The sequence below is a fragment of the Ambystoma mexicanum genome, chromosome 7p (assembly GCF_040938575.1).
Source record: "Ambystoma mexicanum isolate Mex_15411 chromosome 7p, UKY_AmexF1_1, whole genome shotgun sequence".
In the NCBI taxonomy this organism is placed as follows: domain Eukaryota; kingdom Metazoa; phylum Chordata; class Amphibia; order Caudata; family Ambystomatidae; genus Ambystoma; species Ambystoma mexicanum.
Genome location: NC_090939.1, coordinates 692,428,657 through 692,446,910, shown reverse-complemented (window position 1 = coordinate 692,446,910; position 18,254 = coordinate 692,428,657). Strand labels below are relative to the sequence as shown.

The 18,254-nt window shown below is 47.5% G+C and overlaps 1 long non-coding RNA gene across 2 annotated transcripts in view; it reads left to right on the top strand.

The window, feature by feature from the left end:
* Positions 1-1,253: 1,253 nt before the first annotated feature.
* Positions 1,254-18,254, top strand: part of LOC138526260 (uncharacterized) — a 242,216-nt gene continuing 225,215 nt past the window's right edge. For both annotated transcript variants that reach the window (XR_011283532.1, XR_011283531.1), the window contains exons 1-2: positions 1,254-1,353; positions 1,475-1,530. This is a non-coding gene — a long non-coding RNA (uncharacterized lncRNA). The remainder of the gene's footprint in view (positions 1,354-1,474; positions 1,531-18,254) is intronic.

The window sequence follows — 18,254 nt, the reverse complement described above, 5'->3', positions numbered from 1 at the left end:
AGATTTATGTGGGGAGAACCATTAGAGAATTATGTATATGGATCCGGGAACACATTTCAGCATTACGCAAACCAGACCTTAATTTGCCGTTAACTAATCATTGGCAAAATGTGCACCAATTGGATCTAGTTAGGGACATCAGGTTCATTGGACTCAAAAAGATCCAACTGGGTAAACGTGGAGGTGACATCCAACTTCTTTTGAGACAAATGGAATCTAAATATATATGCAAGTTGCAATGTGTCCTTACAGGGTTAAATAAGGATCACGAAAAGGGTAACCCGTTATGAGCAAATGTATAGCTACATTTCTGTAGATTTTATGCCTCATAATGTATTCTTGGATGATGTACAGGATTTTGATAACATATCAATTTAATTTAGCTGAATTTAGCACAATATGTATAGGGCTGGTTATCTCTCATATTTTGTAAAATATAATTCTGGAACAGTCAGCTGTAATTCGATCATAATGAAGAATCAGAGAGACTGTATAATATTTGATTGTTTAATTTGGAGACTGTTGGCTGGAGAAAGGCACTTCTGTACAGAAATAGAATAACAATTTAGGAGTTAAAACATGTTAATCTGTTATATGTAACTTGACTGGCGGTGCGTTGTCATGTCCTGGTGACACCATAATTAGCAATTGCATGGATAACCTATATGGTATTATTCCATTATAGACATTGTCCATTTTACGTTCCTTCTATATTATTATAGGAATGCAGTTCATGAATAGATTAATCCCTAACAGCTAAGGATTGTATTTTCTATCTGGCATATTTGTTTAAATTATTTGTTTCATACTTACCTGAACCTACCTTAATTCATAGCAGGCGTTCAATGTAATTCAGACTCAAGATGCAACACCATACTACAGTGGTTTGCACTATTTTCTATAATTCTCATCCGGCTTTTTTAGCTTTAGTGAGAATGTATATATTTTCATGCACAGGATAATAATTGGTTTTACCTTCATATCGGTTGTGACTGTTTATCTGGTATTTGCCAAACACTTTATAAAACAAGCTTGCTTAGTTAAACTGCTTGTGTTATTCTAATTTCAGGCCCAGCAACCACGGTGTTTTTCACATTAACTTGATATATTTCATGGCGTTTATGCAACATTTAATTTTCGGGGAATCACAATCCATCAGTTCGTTGGGGAACTACTCCTCCCAAGAACACCTGCATAACTTCATCTATGACATTGGTCACGTGAGAATCAGTAGCGTGATCACGTAACGTGAACTTCACGCATTTTTTGTATATGCAGTGCATTTCTTGGCAGCAATTTAAACAGACACTAGGAACTCACGCAGAGGGTTCGATTGTTTAGACCTCTACTAGGGTAAGTGTTATTGAATCTATTTATAAGCCATTAGGAATTCCGCACGCCCTACGTTTTCAATTTAGCATTCAAGGTAATGCGTCACGGATGTGCCATTTACCTTTGAACCTATTTATTTCAGGTATTGGGACCCATGGATTGGATTTCACTACTAGTAGCACCTTGATCACAGATGCTGTGAGTATTTTATAAGTTGTTGCACCATAGTCACTAGGGAATCGTGTCACTTCTCTGTACAGATCCCCAAATAGTTTCTAAACGAGGCAATAGTGCTTATGGCCTTTTTTTCTGTTATATATAATTTTCATATCTATTTTTTGCATTTTTCCTGGCATACAGATTGTCTCACATTGGGTAACTTCCATATTCAGCATCCATTTCCTCATTACCTTTTCGGTTGAGTTTAGTTTAAAATCATCTTTTCTGAATTTACAGCTAAATTTCACCACAGTCTCACACTTGCACGGGTGCTTATTCTTTATACGGGTTCCAAATTACAATTTCTTGCTTCATATGTGATATCTGACTCAATTGGTGGTGTTAAGCTTCGAGAAGGCAACGCACGGCCAATCACTTTCAATAACATGATTCCATATAGTCTATAGTACTGACTGATTGTGTAATTGTTCAATCAATTTTGTTTATTTTTCATTTATTTTTCTTCTGTTGTCCTCATCGTCACTGCCATGGATGTAATATGGTATGTAAACCAAAAATTTTGAATGGTGTATAAATGGCATATAATATTTGATGTTTTCCTTATAAAATCTGTAACATATTACAATAGCCTTGAAAACGACCCATAGGTCGAAACACGTGTCGGCTGAACCAACTAAATTGTCTTTCTGAGCACGAGCACAAATGTGTGGACTTTTCCTTTGAGGATATTACCTATGGACAGTGTTTCTTGTGATATATTCACATGGTTACATTACAGTGGCCGTAAATGTGCAGATGTTTAATTGTGGACATCACATTTGGGCAGTAAATGTTGTGATACATTTCTTATTTCGAGTTATATATTTGGTCTTGGCGCAGGTTAACACTCCAGTTTCTGTTTACTTTTGGGGGTATTTTTTCAAGGGAACCCCGGGTGTTAAAAACCAGCGGCCAGTAGACAACACTTGTGCAATTTTAGGACCAGCGCATTCCACATAGTTACTCCTTGACACCCACCTCAGGATGGTGCCTGGTGTCAAACCATCCATGATGCCTTCTCGGCAAAAATTGCTTCACATCTTGAAGCTAGTACTTCGACCTCTACCAATGCCTCTGTCATCCCTCTGTCTGCTCCTCTTGATCCTACACTTGTTCACCTACCTGAACAACCTTTGTCATTAAAGACGACCCATGGCCACTCACCCAGTAGTGCTCCCATTGATTCCTCCCCTCATTCGTCCCTTGGGACAACTCCCAACTTAGCTACTACGAAACCTTCTTTTTTATTTTACCCCCTGCACAGTATCTGAATTAACTTCCATCATCCTAAAAATGAAGCCCACATCACGTAAAGGTGATGGCTGTCCTTCCAGGTTGCTGGTGCAATGCCTTGATAAGATTAGTCCTTGGATCACTAAGCTGATCAATCAGTCCTTTATAGAGGATCAAGTATCAACTAACATCAACGAGGCATGGATTATGCCCCTGCTCAAGAAAGCCAATCTTGACCCTCTTCTTGCCAAACACTATCGTCCTATCACCAACGTGCCCTTGCTCTTGAAGGTCATGGACAGAGTCGCCTATCTTCAGTTACAGAAATTCATCGATGATAATGCCATCCTTGGGCTTGTCAATCCGGTTATCGTGCCTGTCACGTCACTGAAACTGCCATGCTCAAATCTTTAATCCATCATCGATCGTGGCCATCCTGCATTTCTAATGTTGTTAGATCTCTCAGCCGCGTTCGACCTGTTCGACCATGCGCTCCTGGCAACTAGGCTACAATCCCTTGACGGCGGCTCGAATCTCACCACTCAATGGCTAGTCTCTTTTCTTGGTCCTCGCAATGCCCGCGTGGTCATCCAAAATGCTACCTCTAAACCCCCTATGCTCAAACGTGGTGTCCCCCAGAGATCCTCCCTATCTCCCACCCTGTTCAACATCTATATTCTCCCCTTGCTTCTCATGCTTGACGACCTGGGTGTTCTGTATACCAACTACGCAGACGACACCCAGGTAGTCCTGAACTGTCTGGCTCCTATCCCACAGACTCCAACGCCATCTCTGGGCATCTATTCTATCATCCACTCATGGATGAGTCAGAATTTCATGGCTCAGAACGCGGATAAAACTGAACTCCTCATTGCAGGTCAAGCCACATGTTAAAAAATATTCCAAAGGAATATGACTCATTTACCATTGCTAATGTATCTATTCCAGTGGCACGAAGCGTTAAGACTCTTGGCGTCACCATTGATGCAGAGCTCTCAATGCGCTTACATGTCTTTAAAACCAGGGTGACCTGTAGCTGGATTAACAAGCAACTCTGTGCAATGCACCCTTTTCTCTCTGTTAGCAATACCTCTCTTCTTGCATCTGCCCTTTTTAATTCCAGGTTAGACTACTGCAATAGTCTCCTAGCATGCACGTCTGCTGTTAATATCGCTGCTCTCTAGACAACCCAAAACGGCGCAGTCCGAGCAGTGCTTGGTTTACCTAGGTATTTTTCTATCACTAAAGCCAGGAAAAAATTGCACTGGCTGCCCATCAAGCATTGGTATCCTTCAAGATACTCATTCTCACATTCAAATGTTTGACTGACTCTGTACCCATCTATCTGACCCAGTGTATTCATTGCTATGTCCGTGGTCATTCACTCAGGTCCACTGAGCAAGCCTTGCTCACTCAGCCGCGCTTTCGCTCAGTCGAATTTGGCAAAACCATCTTCAGTGTCGTGGCCCCTGCTCTTTGGAACACTCTTCCTCTTCACCTTAAGAGGTCCTCCTCACTGATCCATTTAAAAAAAAATCTTAAGACCCATCTCTTCAACTCTCCCTAGTTTTCGCTAAATGGTCTCTTTCAGATTTCTGTGTCTCAATCTTCTCGTTCATATTACTGTCTCGTTTGTTTTATGTGCGCCGTGAGGCCTTCGGGCGATTTGGCGCGTTATTAAGAATTAAAATAAATAAAATAAATAAATAGAATGGGTGCTATTTTCCCGGGGTTAAATGCCACTTTACTAAGACCGTTGTCCACATTCCACGGATCGGTAACACCTTCATTAGCTTTGGGATACTCTGCCACACCTCCCACCATTGCTCCTCAGAGATTGGAGAGGGTAATAGGTTTTCCATTGTTTCATATAGGTCCCTTGTGTCTGAGCAGCTGGAAAAAAGAGAACATTTTGTATAGATTACTTATCATCTTGCGATCTCCACAGTTTGCCAGCAAGTATTTTTCTAGTGGAGTGAGTTCCCTACTTACAGATTGTTTAATGTCTGGGGATAATAACCAATGCCTCAGTTGGGCATATCGAAGCCTATCCTCCTCCCACAGCCCGATGGATTGCTTGCATTGGTGGAACAACATGACCTCCTGCCCTTCCATCATATCCTTTGCTCGCTGACAGCCTGCTTCTTCCCACCTGAGGAAAGCCTCCTTCTCTAACCCCAGGGTAAATTAGGGATTGCATAACAAGGGGGTAAACAAGGGACAGGAAGGTTGTAACACAGGTCCTCATGACCATGACATCCCATGTGTCACCTACGAGAGCCGTTATACGGCCTCTATACATATTGGGTCTATCTGCCTTTGGACACAACAAGACTTCATCGAGGGGTCTGCCCACCACCGCCCTGTCCATCCTTCGCCATATCTTGTCTGGGTTTCCGCTAAACCACTCTCGTATAACCCTTGACTGGGCTGCTTGGTAGTATATCTGAAAATTCGGTACCCCCATCCTCCCACTCCATGGAGGGGCGTCATGATTTTACACTCCACCCGTGGCCTCGTTCCTTGTCAGATAAAAGTTCTTACCAGTTTATTAAGGGTCCTAAAAAAAAAGAAATTCTGAGGGACCACTAGGGGAAGGACTAGAAAGGAGTGCAGTGTTTTGGGCAGCATTATCATTTTAATAACATTGATCTGTCCCATCTAAGAGATACTAAGAGGGCCATGTTCCTCCAGCCATGTCTTTACCAATTCTAGCAGAGAAGGGTAAGTTACTTGATATATATTGTCTAGGGATGGCGTAATCGCGACGCCTAGATATCAGAGGCCTCCTTCTGCTTGCACAAATTACCCAGTGTCTAGTGGACCAGGAGTAGGGGCCCCTTCCCCCTGTAGGACCATTAATTCAGAGTTTTGATTGTTGGTTTTCAGCCCGCCACTTTGCCAAATTCCCACAGAAGTGTCGACAACCTTGGGAGTGAGCACCTCAATTCCATCAACATAACCAGCAGGTAGTCCGCAAAGGCCATCACTGTATGTTCCTCCACCGAATGTTACCCCTTTTATCCCCCTCTCTCGTCTGATCTTAGCTAATGCAGGTTCTAATTATATTGCGTACAACACCGGGGATAGCGGGCAACCCTGTTTGGTACCCCCGGACAACCTTATCATCTGGGAAATGTGCCCATTTATGGCTAGCCTTATCACAGGGGACCCATAGCTAGCTTTGACCAAGCAGAGAAAAACCAGACCGAAACCCATAGCCTCCATGATGAGGAACAGGAATGAGCATTCTACGCAGTCGAAAGCCTTCTCCGTGTACAGGGCCAATACCCCCGTGGAGAGGCTGGTCTTATTTACTTTTTCTATTAGATGGCATATTCGTCTTGTGTTGTCGAACGTTTGTCTCCCCCTGATGAATCCCGCCTGGTCTGAGTGGATCAAGCCCGGGATTATTTTGTCCAACCTAGATGCTAATATTTTGGTGAAAATCTTTGCATCTAAATGTATTAATGCAATAGGGCGGTATGAGCCACATTGCGTCTTGTCCCTATTAGGTTTGGGGAATAGAACCACTTTCGCCTCTTCCATGGTCCGGGAGATATGCCCCGAATTGGAAAAAGAGTTAAAAAGAGATTCTCATCATTGGGATCAGTGTATCTTGGAATGCCTTATAGAAAATTACAGGGAAACCATCAGGGCCGGGGGCGTTATTCAGCGGCAGAGATCGGTCTGAACCTCATCTTTTGTGATCTCTCCCTTCAGGCTCTCTCTTTCACTCTGATCAATTTCTGCAAGGGGCATGATCTCAAGTAGGCCTCTTGGAGGGTCTTGTTTGGAAATTCCAAAGAGTACAACAACAGTACTCCGTGAAAGCCTGAAGGATCGCCTTGGATATAGAAGTGATGTTTCCCCTAGATGTTTCAATGCAGAGGATCGCTCTAGCTGCCTCTTTTCTCCTTACTTGTCGTGCTAAGAGTCAATCAGCCTTTTTGCCTGAACATTGTATTGCTGTCTCAAAAATAGTAACAAACTTTCCGCCTGCTTCGTCTGCAGGCTATTAATTTGACCTTTGAGGTGTCTATATTCCTTCCTAAGGGATATCCCTTTGTCAGTTTCCATTCTGGAGCACTTCCTCCAGTGTGGTGATACAGTGTTGATGGCCCTGCCACGTAAAGACCATCCCAAATGGAAGGGTCCATCTATAGCGGATCTGGGCTTGGGACAGTGTCCTAGTCACCGGGCCCATCTGCCTTCTTTTCGCCAGGGTAGATTTGGGCAGATCCTGGAATAGTTGAATTTCGGTGCCATTGACTTTTATTGGTATCGCTTTCCTTGCCGCTTGTAGGATTGTCTCCTTTTGATCATATCTTTGCAGCGCCATCACCATTTCTCTCTGTCTGGCGCCTGATTCAGATCTTATTGGGCCCACCTGGTGTATCCTGTCCACAGGTATCTCCCCCGCCTCTAAGTCCAGAAAGTCTATAAACACTTGTTGCATTGTCTCTCGGAGGTCACTGTCGTTCACACTTTTAGGTAATCTCTTAACCCTAATGGTCACCCTCCTTGTGGGGTTCTCAATGTCCTCTGTTTGGAGCTCGAGATTATGTGTGGCAACTGCTAGCTGGTCTGCAAGTGCGTCTTTCTTGCGGGTATCCTCTGTTAGTTCTTGGATGGCATTTTCGTTTGTGTTGACTCTGTCTCCTAGTTCTGTGATTTCCCCTTTGACTTCCTGCAGGGATTGCGCTAGTTCCATTCTTATGAGGCTCAGTTGTGTTTGCAGTGTTTCCTGTCATTTGGTCACTGAACGCTTTGAAGCATTGTTGGAACACCTCACTCGTGCCCACTTACCCTTTCAAATGCTCTGGGACCCTTCTGGCCCCGGCTGGTCGGTCTGAGCCTCACTATCCTCCGTCGCTAGTTCCCTTTCTTTCTGCTTTAATATCTGGAGGGTCCCATCTTGCTTTTTTGACATCTTGGCCACAGCGGCCCCTTTGTTTAGTTCCTTGGGCCTATTCCACGTCATTTGTGGAATTTTAGCTGTTAGTATCCTGCCCCCGACCACTTCTCCCCTGAGGGCCTTTGAGGTATCTCTTCCTTCCCCCAGGCGAGATCAGTTGTACTCCTCCTAGCTCTGGTTCTCTCTAGGTTGGACTATTGTAACAGCCTCTTTCCAAATCGACCTGCCTCTACTCTCCGCCCTCTAAAACGTATCCAGAACAGGACTGCAAGACTTGTCCTTGGCCTCAAGCCCTGGGATCATATCTCTCCAGCTCTGAAACCTCTCCATTGGCACCCAGTGGATGCAATGATTAAATTCAAAACCCTCTCTATTGTCCATAAGGCTTTCTGGGGCATGGGCCCAAAATAACTTCAGTTATCCCTCCGCAAATAGCTCTTTTCTCGAGCTATTCGCTCCTCTACCTCTAACTCCCTCCGGGTCAATCGTTTTTCAAAGAAACAAGCTGGGGGTAGATCTCTATCTTCGGATGGCGCCTCCCTCTAGAACAGCCTCCCTGTCACTCTAAAACTTGAAGAGAACCATCTTGGGTTCTGGAAGCACCTCAACACCTTCCTCTTTGCTTCTGCCTTCGCTCCCCGTCTCCCCTGCTGATCTGCTCTCTCTTGGCACTGTGCAACTGGCTACCCTTTGTCCCGTGGGCCCAGGTACCTGCTCACCCTGCCACCTTCCTGCACTGCCTCCTGGCCACCACTTGCACTGGGGACTGTATCTCTACCCATACACCCCCCCCCCATTTTTCTTGTTTTTCTGCACTTATCAGACTTACCCAGTCTGTTGCCTTAAACACGGCACTTCCCACTTGCTGGATGCACTACCACTGTTTATTGCCTCCATTTTCTATTTATTTTTATTTATTATTATTTATCTGCACTCCTCTGCTCTGCAATTTCCACTCTTCCTCTCCCATGCACTTTTCCCTTTTCCCTTTCCCATGCACTTGAGCGTTCTCAATGTCACTGTGCCTCGTTGTTGTGTTGTGATGTTTTCTCCCATGTTCCCCCCCTTGCCTAGTCGAGCTCTGAAACACTTATGTACAAGCGTGATACAAATAAAATATCATATCATATCATACCTCTGGAAGGTGATGGCTCACTCTACCCCCTGTCCCGCTCTGCCACATTCATCTGGAAGCAATGTACTCCTCCCCTGCTCCTGGCCGTACATCCCAGTGTGTTTTATCTGATGTTCTCGCTATGGCCCTTACCAGTGCCTGTAGAGGGGTCTGCTTATGATAAGCGGCGGTTGCAGGGAGTGCGTACCATTGCTTTATGGGGCCGAGAGGATATGCGATTGTTCATAGAATGTATAGGTACTCAGCCCCTGTGGTACGCTGGAGATGGTGGGCGTCTTTCTAGGGCACTGTTCCCATATGGCTTCCTGAGGCCGCTATTGTTGTCCCTTGTTTCTCTGCCCCTGGTTGTCCGGACCCACACCCCCCACCAACCAGTGCGTGCTGTAGTGCTCTCTTTGACAGTGCGTGCCGGCAGAGCTTTAGGTGTCTTGGCTCCTTGCTGTCCTCTGGTCTTCTGCACAGGTCCCGAGGTTTGAATACCTTGGTCCCACCATGATTCAGGCCACCCATGGGGGATATGACGAAATCACTGCTCTGGAGGATGCCATATGAGAGAGTTTGATTTTATCTGATGTGCATGATGATTGCTCAATGATTGTTTGTGAGTCAGAGAGAGACTGGGGGTGTTTTACGGTAATGCGTGCCCCACCTCGCGTGGTGTTGCTATACACTCGAGGGTTCTTCTCCTTGTCGTCCCTGTTCCCAATGCCTCCCAGGTGGATGCTATGCCTATCCTTACCTGGGCCGCTCCGGTGTCTCGAGCAATGCCACGCCCGGGGGGAGCGTTCATCCTCCGGCCCGTGTGTAACAGGAGGCCTGGAGTGCTGCCACACTGGGAGCCCGGGTCCGCCCACTGTCGGGGCCCGGCCGTCACCGGCTGTCAGGTAGAGCTCTTTCCCACCGCAGAGGTTCAGCACCCTGATACGGGTGACGCTAGATTGCAAACCCTTCCTGGGATCCTCTAATATTCTGCCCGAGTTGGCCGATGTCTGGTTGCTGCTTCGTCCAGTGCCAGGCGCCGGACCGCTCCGCCCCCCACAAAGGTGACTATGGGACGTCCTCCTCTCGTACAGCACTCCTCCTTCCTTTAGCAGTATACCCGCACAGCTGCATGTCATCCGGGTGCTAGATCTTTCCCCAGGTGGTCACACAGCACCAGCACCATGAAATGGGGGTCTTCAGTCTTTTATTGCTCCTTTGTTAGGCGTTGCCCGGTGGGAGCCCGTTTCTCACGCAGTTATGATCACAGCGGCCATCTTGGAACCCCCATAATTTGATACACGCACATGCTGAGTTCATGTAGAACATGTCCATTCATGTATCACATGTCTTCTAGCATTTCTGTGCATAGGCAACAGAGTGGCATAAATGTGTATCATAAGTATGTGTCACAACAGCATGTACTAAGTGTGTATTGTGTAAGGTGTATGAGTTTAAGTGTCCAGCATATACAAGATTTTGCAGTTTGTACATTTACACAATTTACATCTCCAATATGTTTCATATACACATACAAAATGTTTGTTGTAAGTTTGTGTGTTGCAAGTGCATGTGTCGTAAGTGCGTGTGTCGTAAGAGCACGCATCATAAGTAGTCGGTTTGATAAGGGTGTGTGTTGCAAGAGTGCTTGTGTTTTAAGAGCATGTGTGTCATAAGAACATGTGCCATAAGTGTGTGTGCTGTGTGTGTGTTTGTGTCGTAAATGTGAGTGTTATTAGTGTGTGTAGTATGTGTATTTTCATCTTCTTCTCAGAATGCTATATTCAATATAAAATATTTTAGGCAGAAATACACATAATCACACATACCACAGATAAAAACATATGAACAATTCATCTACAATACAACATAAGCACAGTTTAAGAAAATAGGATACCAATGTGTAGAGATATCGATCATCAGTCAAATGTTATCTAAAATAACATCCTCATACTACATACAAGAACAACTGCTGCTCTAAAATAGAAGTCCATGCTATTTCCTTAGTATAAAATTACTTTGCTAGTAAAAAAAAAAAAGGATGAATAAAAACAGCAAAAAAGTATATGGGCGAATCCGTAAGTAAGTGCGCTTAGGTTCTGCAGTATAAATCACTAATTGTAAATAACAGAGAGCTGCAGTTCTGGTTAGCATAGGCCTTAGCCCTGTTAGGGAGAATTCTCATAAATGGCTGATTTCCCTTACCTAATGAGTCCCTCAGCAGCTTTGCTGGATTTCTAGGATTCATTCTTTTCACCTGGTAAGAGTGTGAGCCTTTTTTCCCACTCTTACATGTGTTTTGCTGTGTGTGTTTTCACTTTTTGTGTGATCTTGAGCACTGGAGCCTCACCTACTCCATGGCCTCATATTTTTCATGTGTCCTACACAGCACCTTCAGTGCAGTGACACAGGGTTGTCTTTGAGACTTCCCACTGACTCCATTTTCTGGGGCTAAATACTGTCCTCCAGAAAAGGTAAAGTTGCCATTAACTTTATTTTAGTCACTTTAAACCACAGACCCAGTGCACCCCATCTTACATGGAGTATTGGAAAGGGTTAATTCTTATCCCTTTTTGTCTGTGTCTCTTGGAGCATTGTTTCGCTCCCTTTACATCAAGATTTGGCTGGTGGCAGTGGTAACTACCCTAACTGATCTACTGCGGTTATCTTATATACATGTGGTATTGTTTTAGGCTATTATATTAGCCTCGAACATAAACCCGCCTGAACAAATACATTTTATTTTGGCTCCGGCTGGGTTTATTCGCCATTTCTTTTTGTTAAAGTCTTTCTCATGTTTTTCTCTGCGCGCCAAACCAGGGATGATTCCTTTGTTTGTCGTCTTTTCGCGGGCTTCTACACAGAAGCCCTCCTTAAGGCGCCTGAAAGTCTGGGTAGGCAGGATGTGAGGGAGGGATCTTCGGACCCCTGCCATGGGTTCCTTTGGTAACCCAAGTTGCACTCCTGTTTGATTGGCTAAGGGGACTGTCCTTGCCAGGACAGCCATCCTGCTGTGTGATTGACAGCCAGGCTGTATGAATGGGGGAAAACTACATAAAAAGCAGGTCTCTGGGACTGGAAAGGCACAGTCGCCACTGGAATGAAAGAACCTACGAGGAGATGATGGAAGAGGACCCCTACAACAATTGAACCGCCCAGTGAAGCCCTGCTGCAGGTCCGAATCTTCAGAATCTGACTACAGAGAAGATCCTCCAGGAAACTTCTTCCCTTGAGCTGGTGGGACCAACCAGTTCGCCCAAACTGCAAGCCAGGACCCCTCCTCTGGTCAAATTCGCTGTACAGAGCTACAGTGGGCCGGATAGCCAGGAAGGTCGGACCCTGCTTGGGTTTTAAGGAGCGCACCTTTTATTTGTTGTTTTGCTCTGCTGCTGGTTTCTTCCCCACCAGTCTTCCTACTTCGTGTCAGACCGACAGTCGCTTCAGGAACGGTGAGCCTGCAGGAACTACCAGGAACGTCCGCCTCAGCTACAGCTTCCTCTCCGTTTCAAGGTACTGTGCAAATCCGGTTGCTCGTTTCGTTCAACCGCGGTGAAAGTGTTTGAAATATTTCTCCAATCCGAGGGCTTGCCCTTCTCTTTTCCTTGAACTAATTTTTCTATCAACCAACCTCATCCGGAAACCGTGCCACAAACTTTACTGCAAACTACCCTGAACTGTGTGATCTTGAGCAAAAGACTTTTGACCCATTGACTTTGGCCTTAAGCCTTTTCTACCTGATTTTATCACTGTAGTTCCTCTTGTTCAATTGCCCTGAGTACTTACCTGTTGGTTTGATTTAATTTCTGTCTTTCCCTCCCTTTTAAATTGCTGGAGTGCCATTTTGCTCCCATATCATTTTGTGAGCTTAACTTGTCTGGAATTTAAGGGAAGTGGTGTGGTGTATTAAGAGAGTGGTATTCAACTGCTTATAATAGTGTAATGTTGTATAAATGAAGAGTGAAATAAATGTATATTCTTTTATTTGAAAACCTTGAGTCAGTGTTTGCCTGAATCATAGTAATTACTGGCCCTCATTACGACCCTGGCGGAAATCGAAAAACGATGGCGGAAATGCAATACCGCCATCGAATAGCGCTCGGTGCGACTATGACCCGTCACCGCAAAGTACGAAGCCATTAGCGACACCGTAGTGAACGCCAACGCTAACTGCACCAAGCACGCGCGCGCGCGCCATGCCAAACCGCAAACACCACCATGGCGCAAGGGTACGCCAATTCCGACCCTAGCGGACATGTACCTAACGCCATCAGGCATGGCGTAATGTACCATTCCGCCATGGCGAGAAGTACGGCATCGCGAATCAACCGTAAACGGCCCCACTGAGTGCCTGTACACCGCTCCCTGCCCACAAAGTACAACTCCCCGTAGGTGCAATGAAGTCACAATGCAACCATTGAAATGTACAAGTCACCCATGCATGCCAACGAACAAAAGAAACACAAGAGGGGCCAATGGGAGCTGCAGGGCACAGATGGCACGAGAACAGAAGCCATCCCAATGGACATGACCACAGTCCCCCACCAAGAAACGCACGCAAACACAGGCACCTGTGACCAGCAATATTCCGAAAATCACATCATTCCACCAGTCCACCTGGCTGACCGGCATCTGTTACACAAAACCCAATCCCCCGCCCCTGAGCATGACAACATTCAAACTGTCATATAGGCAGCCCCCATCCCTGACCTCACGGGCTTAGTAGGCAAACGCGCCCAGTACAGTACCACGCAACTAAACCCCGAAGCTGGAACCCAATGCAGATCTCCTCACAATACATCGCCCCCCAAATAGGCATATGCCACATCACTTGCAAAGAAAAACGCTACACGGGCCAAATCAGAATAGAAATTTATGCACATCAAAGTCACCAAGCCCATACAGCCATCAGGCCATGAACTCCAAAACACTAATCACCATTGTGGGCTGCATCCGCAAGAAATGACCAGCCACTACTTGTGTGTCGCCCTGTTCCCCCATGGTACACAGAGCCACATTCACGTACGAAAAGGCAACATGGAAGCGCACAGAACCGCAGGGCCGTCCCAATGGGGAGGCACTAGTCCAGCTGAAAGGCCGAAATGTTGCTCCGAGCCACCAGTACTGCGTAAGGGCATGTGGGCCATTGGCGATCGTCCCATAAGATCGTAATGCTGCTCCACTGATTAACAAGAAGCAGCAGGTGTCGGGAGTAAAATCCATCTGCAGGAGTGGCATACAGATGGCAGTGGCAAAAGGGGAGGAGATACCTGTCAACCAAAAGAAAAGAAAAAGAACAGAATGGCCATCAGAACTACATTCGAACAACTCACTTCAATGATCACACGAAATCCACAGCCATATGCATGCTAGCCCACTCAAAAGGATCATCACCACCCCAAAACCACTTGCGACTCATAACCATCTATATCGAGGTGCAAACACCATCACAAACGAGTGTACCTGTGCATGCGTCTGTCAAAACAGAATCCATCAGATGGGAATGTTAACGTGCATGGACACAAGTGTCTGAGGGCGCCTCGAGACAGGGAGGGCTCAACAAGGCCAGATAGACGATGGTCCCACTATGGCAGCCCTGCATCACATAGCGTAGGGGAGGCGGATAGATCCCAAGAAGCCCTGTACATGGCAAACTCTGTATCAAATCACCTGCCCATGCATCCATTCATCATTCCCTCATCCCGGGATCAAAACGCCTGAATAATTACTCACATAACATTAGAAACATCCATTGAGTCTGTGCGTTATGCAGCCTGCAAAATCCACAGTGCCCCAGCCCGTAATTCCAGTGTTGTGAAGTAACATGTATTTGGGAACGGCCGGCCTCATCGCCCACGTAGCTATTGCGCATCCCAAACTATTCATATCAATCATTGCTCCCTCGCCATGGGCCCTGTCTCAAGGACATTGAACAATAGAACGTTATATTTGCAGTCAGACCTGTGGGCATCTCCTCGCCGCTAGCTGGAAACCGAAAGCGCCGCCCTTCGAATTCCTCATTTGCAACACCACGTCGGAAAGGCATCTGTGGCCGTTTGAAATCACTAATTATTCCATCGAGTGCGGCTGTGTGTGAAAATGGCAACTGCCTTCACCCACGAATGGGACGCCCCGCCCGTCGTTGCAACTCGGTACAGTGATGCATGAGGGCCCACCGTTACTCGAGTACTACGTTCCACTGACCCTTCATAAGTCTGTTCGCGACTGCACAGATAGTATGGGAAACAATGGGACCACAGCAGAATGAACATATCAACCAATCTTACACGGCCATCGGGTACAAATACATGATAGCAATAGCAAGATACCATTCCCCGAATTGCAGCGTTGTGCGCGTGACGTGCTCGGCCAAAGGGGAGAGCAGTTTGCACAGGTGGAATGAATCACCACAGGTGGAGGCCATACAGCCTGAAAACACATAAATTGCACAGCCAGTCTCCTCCCACAACCACACCGAAATGCTACCGGCAGGACTTGCGATGTTGGCCCTGGGGGACCTGATAGCACTGCAAGTGCTCCAACTCCAAGAAGAAGACGAACACCAACTACAACCAGCCGCACGGAGGAGACGCAGGAGGAGGAGGAGGCCAAGGCAGGGCCAGCAAGGCCCACCAGCACAGCCACTACCACCACGCAGGCAGCCCGCAATACCACGCCTCCGAGCACATCCGTTCAACCTCACTGATGAGCAGATCCACACCCTCTACCGTCTGGACCGGGACACCATAGCCGCCATTGTGGACATGACACAGGCTGACCTTGTCAGCATGATAGATAGCCCAACCGCCATCCCACCCCTACTGAAGGTGGTGTCTGTACTCCACTTCCTGGCCACAGGCACCTACCAGCACACAGTCGGACAGTTGCATGGCATTTCTCAGCCACTGTTCTCACGGACACTATTGCAAGTGCTCGATGCCCTCCTGCAGCACGCAGACGACTACATCTCCCTACCACGCTCGGAGCAGGAAATTACAAACACGAAAGTGGGATTCCATGCACTTGCCGGCATACCGGGTTGCATTGGTGCCATCGACTGCACCCATGTGGAATTGGTCGTCCCACATGCCATGGAGGCCCAGTACCGCAACCGAAAACAATTTCATTCCCTGAATGTACAAATGGTGTGTGACTCCAACAGGATCATTACACATTGTTGTGCCCGATTCCCTGGATCAACCCATGATTCTATGGTCTTGAGGAACTCTACAATACCACGCTACATGGAGCGACACGCAGGGAACAGATCCTGGCTACTCGGTGAGTCTCATTACATGCATGATGATGTGGGGTATGTGAATTGGCAATGACCTGGCAGGAAGGGGGGGGGGTGTGCGTACGTATCAATGGCATTCCACATCATACGTTTCTCGTCCACATACAGGTGATGCTGGATATCCACTGAAGAGATGGCTCCTCACACCAGTCCGGAACCCACGGGACCAGCATGAGGAGGACTACAACCATGCCCACTCACGTACCCGTGTAGTCATAGAACAGGCATTCGGCCTACTGAAGGGCCGTTTCCGCTGCCTCAGCAGGTCTGGCGGGGCACTCCTGTACCGCCATGAGAATGTTGCAAAGATGGTGATGGCATGTGTCATGCTCCACAACATGTGCGTACGTAGAAATGTGCCCATGCCCCCTGACGCAGAACTGCAAGCACCTGATGATGGTCATGATGAGGGTGGGGATGTGGCAGCACCTCATGGAGTCTGCGAGGCACCGGAGGCCCGTGACATTCGTCAGCATCTCATTGATGTATGCTTCTAGCACTCACGCCTGGTGGCTGATACATGGACACGGGACTCGTGGCACTGCGTGTGTCTGGGACATGCACAATATGGACTGTACGCCTATGATGGCCTAGTACACAAAGATCAATGTCCACACATCTCATTGGTTGATCGTGCACTTTTTATGGCATATGTGATGTCATGTTGAACACCCTATCGACCCGCCACCCAAGTGAGCCCAACACACCCCCTCCACCCTCCTACCTCACCCCCGAACACCAGTGTCCAAAGATGCTCATTGTCAGTGGGCTGTCGCTATTGCATGCCCCCTCTGCGGGTATCAGGGGCACCCCTGCCTGTGGAGCGCAGGTTCCTTCCAGATCTACGTTGGGGGCTGCCCTGGACGGAACTTGCAACGGATGATGTGTCTGCCTGCTCACGTCCATGCATGTCCCTAAGGGTTTGCGAGAGCTCAGTGAGCACACGGCGCACTGCGGCAAGTTCGGCACATACGTCCTTGGCCGTCGCATGCAGTTCCCCCCTGAGGCTCTCGGTGCTACTCTCGATTTGTGCCCTAAGTGTCTCAGTTGATGTTTCTATGTCTGCCTTAGTGCCCCCACATTCATCAGCATGGTCCTTGAGGAGCGTGGCCAGTTGCTGCTGTTGTTCGATCAACTGGTCGAGGGACTGTTGCCTCTGCTGGGCCATGGCCATTTGCGGGGGTGTCACAGAGGGGCTGTTGTCCTCATGTTGCCTTGCCACAGGGCTTGTGGGGGATGGCCAGTCGTCGTCTTGTGGGTGCCCCTGCGTGGTATCCTCATGTTGTACGGGATGGGACAGACAGGGGGATTGGGACAGGTCATGGATGGATCTGACTTCGGCATCCCCGTTTTCTGTGTCCGAGCATGCTGACATCAATGGGGTGTCACCTATGGTGCTGCTGCCACCAGAGGCAGTGCCTTCTGTGGCATCCATTGGGGGGACCTGTGGTGGTGGTGTTGTGGGCATGCTGGCTGCTGGGGTGCCTGTTGATGTTCCCTCCTCTGTGCTGCCACCTGATTTGTGCTGCTGCCGTGTCTTGATGCGTGCAGCTGAGGTGGAGGGTCTCTGGCCGTTGGTCTTGGCCCTCTTTGCAGGTGTGCTGGTAGGGGTGTCCTGTAGCTCGTCGTTTGGATCGGACCCTGTGGTGGAGTAAAGGAGGAGGAGGGTTATTGATGGGTCTGTGGGAATTGGAATGGCATTGTATCACATGCATTGGGGTGGTACCTGAGGGTGATTTGGGTCGGGGCCTTGGAGGTGCTTTGATTTGTGTGTGGAGTGAGGGTGCAGTTGTTTGGCAGCCTGCAGTTAGGGTGTGCCTGCTGCACGTGTAGTGCGTGTATTGGGGGTTTTTAATTATTTATGTATTTATTGTGGGTTTTAACGTGCGCTATCAGGCCGATGTGTGTGGCCGTTCTCCTGGACATGTGTTTCTGTTGCACTATGTGGACGCATGGTACTTCACATGGATGGACTGTGTGGATTTGGCATTGTTTTATCTGGCCCACCTACCTGAATCTTCGGATGTCTGCACTCCTTTCTCCATCCCTCCGACTCCCTCTATGCTCTCCATTCCGATGGTGGAGGCACAGATTTCTTCCCAGGGGGTCAACTTGATGGGTGATTCAGGACCTCCCCCGGTGGC